Source organism: Silene latifolia, unplaced genomic scaffold (assembly GCF_048544455.1).
Source record: "Silene latifolia isolate original U9 population unplaced genomic scaffold, ASM4854445v1 scaffold_128, whole genome shotgun sequence".
NCBI classification, from domain to species: domain Eukaryota; kingdom Viridiplantae; phylum Streptophyta; class Magnoliopsida; order Caryophyllales; family Caryophyllaceae; genus Silene; species Silene latifolia.
Genome location: NW_027413131.1, coordinates 1,062,708 through 1,066,330, shown reverse-complemented (window position 1 = coordinate 1,066,330; position 3,623 = coordinate 1,062,708).

The window sequence follows — 3,623 nt, the reverse complement described above, 5'->3', positions numbered from 1 at the left end:
ACAAAGACAAATGGTTTACAACGAGTCACAAGGACTAATTAACAAGGACAAATGATTTACACAACGAGTCACAAGGACTAATGAACAAGAACAAATGGTTCACACAACGAGTCACAAGGACTAATGAACTAGAACAAATGATGTACACAACGAGTCACAATGACTAATAAACAAGGACAAATGGTTCACACAAGGAGTCACAAGGACTAATTAACAAGGTAAAATGATTTACATAACGAGTCATAATGAATAATGAACTAGGACAAATGATTCACAAAACGAGTCACAATGACTAATGAACTAGAACAAATGATTCACACAAGGAGTCACATTGACTAATGAACAAGGACAAATGGTTCACACAACGAGTCACAAGGACTAATGAACAAGGAGAAATGATTCACCCAATGAGTCACAAGGACTAATGAACAAGGACAAATGGTTCACAACGAGTCACAAGGACTAATTAACAAGGACAAATGATTTACACAACGAGTCACAAGGACTAATGAACAAGAACAAATGGTTCACACAACGAGTCACAAGGACTAATGAACTAGAACAAATGATTTACACAACGAGTCACAAGGACTAATTAACAAGGACAAATGATTCACACAACGAGTCACAAGGACTAATGAACAAGAACAAATGGTTCACACAACGAGCCACAAGGACTAATGAACTAGAACAAATGATGTACACAACGAGTCACAATGACTAATAAACAAGGACAAATGGTTCACACAAGGAGTCACAAGGACTAATTAACAAGGTAAAATGATTTACATAACGAGTCATAATGAATAATGAACTAGGACAAATGATTCACAAAACGAGTCACAATGACTAATGAACTAGAACAAATGATTCACACAAGGAGTCACATTGACTAATGAACAAGGACAAATGGTTCACACAACAAGTCACAAGGACTAATGCACAAGGAGAAAGGATTCACACAATAAGTCACAAGGACTAATGAACAAGAACAAATGGTTCACACAACGAGTCACAAAGACTAATAAACAAGAACAAATGGTTCACACAACGAGTCACAAGGACTAATGAACTATAACAAATGATTTACACAACGAGTCAGAAGGACTAATTAACAAGGACAAATGATTCACACAACGAGTCACAAGGACTAATGAACAAAGACAAATGGTTTACAACGAGTCACAAGGACTAATTAACAAGGACAAATGATTTACACAATGAGTCACAATGACAAATGAACTAGAACAAATGATTCACACAAGGAGTCACAATGACTAATGAACAAGGACAAATGGTTCACACAACGAGTCACAAAGACTAATGAACAAGGACAAATTATTCACACAACGAGTCACAAGGACTAATGAACAAGCACAAATGGTTCACACAACGAGTCACAAGGACTAATGAACAAGAACAAATGGTTCACACAACGAGCCACAAGGACTAATGAACTAGAACAAATGATGTACACAACGAGTCACAATGACTAATAAACAAGGACAAATGGTTCACACAAGGAGTCACAAGGACTAATTAACAAGGTAAAATGATTTACATAACGAGTCATAATGAATAATGAACTAGGACAAATGATTCACAAAACGAGTCACAATGACTAATGAACTAGAACAAATGATTCACACAAGGAGTCACATTGACTAATGAACAAGGACAAATGGTTCACACAACGAGTCACAAGGACTAATGAACAAGGAGAAATGATTCACACAATGAGTCACAAGGACTAATGAACTAGAACAAATGGTTCACACAACGAGTCACAAGGACTAATGAACAAGAAAAAATGGTTCACACAATGAGTCACAAGGACTAATGAACTAGAACAAATGAATTACACAATGAGGCAGAAGGACTAATTAACAAGGACAAATGATTCACACAACGAGTCACAAGGACTAATGAACAAGGACAAATGGTTTACAACGAGTCACAAGGACTATGTAACAAGGACAAATGATTTACACAACGAGTCACAATGACAAATGAACTAGAACAAATGATTTACACAACGAGTCACAATGACAAATGAACTAGAACAAATGATTCACACAACGAGTCACAAGGACTAATGAACAAGAACAAATGGTTCACACAACGAGCCACTAGGACTAATGAACTAGAACAAATGATGTACACAACGAGTCACAATGACTAATAAACAAAGACAAATGGTTCACACAAGGAGTCACAAGGACTAATTAACAAGGTAAAATGATTTACATAACGAGTCATAATGAATAATGAACTAGGACAAATGATTCACAAAACGAGTCACAATGACTAATGAACTAGAACAAATGATTCACACAAGGAGTCACATTGACTAATGAACAAGGACAAATGGTTCACACAACGAGTCACAAGGACTAATGAACAAGAACAAATGGTTCACACAACGAGTCACAAGGACTAATGAAGAAGAACAAATGGTTCACACAACGAGTCACAAGGACTAATTAACTAGAACAAATGATTTACACAACGAGTCAAAAGCACACAATGAGTCACAAGGACTAATGAACAAAGACAAATGGTTTACAACGAGTCACAAGGACTAATTAACAAGGACAAATGATTTACACAACGAGTCACAAGGACTAATGAACAAGAACAAATGGTTCACACAACGAGTCACAAGGACTAATGAACTAGAACAAATGATGTACACAACGAGTCACAATGACTAATAAACAAGGACAAATGGTTCACACAAGGAGTCACAAGGACTAATTAACAAGGTAAAATGATTTACATAACGAGTCATAATGAATAATGAACTAGGACAAATGATTCACAAAACGAGTCACAATGACTAATGAACTAGAACAAATGATTCACACAAGGAGTCACATTGACTAATGAACAAGGACAAATGGTTCACACAACGAGTCACAAGGACTAATGAACAAGGAGAAGTGATTCACCCAATGAGTCACAAGGACTAATGAACAAGGACAAATGGTTCACAACGAGTCACAAGGACTAATTAACAAGGACAAATGATTTACACAACGAGTCACAAGGACTAATGAACAAGAACAAATGGTTCACACAACGAGTCACAAGGACTAATGAACTAGAACAAATGATTTACACAACGAGTCAGAAGGACTAATTAACAAGGACAAATGATTCACACAACGAGTCACAAGGACTAATGAACAAGAACAAATGGTTCACACAATGAGCCACAAGGACTAATGAACTAGAACAAATGATGTACACAACGAGTCACAATGACTAATAAACAAGGACAAATGGTTCACACAAGGAGTCACAAGGACTAATTTACAAGGTAAAATGATTTACATAACGAGTCATAATGAATAATGAACTAGGACAAATGATTCACAAAACGAGTCACAATGACTAATGAACTAGAACAAATGATTCACACAAGGAGTCACATTGACTAATGAACAAGGACAAATGGTTCACACAACAAGTCACAAGGACTAATGCACAAGGAGAAAGGATTCACACAATAAGTCACAAGGACTAATGAACAAGAACAAATGGTTCACACAACGAGTCACAAAGACTAATAAACAAGAACAAATGGTTCACACAACGAGTCACAAGGACTAATGAACTAT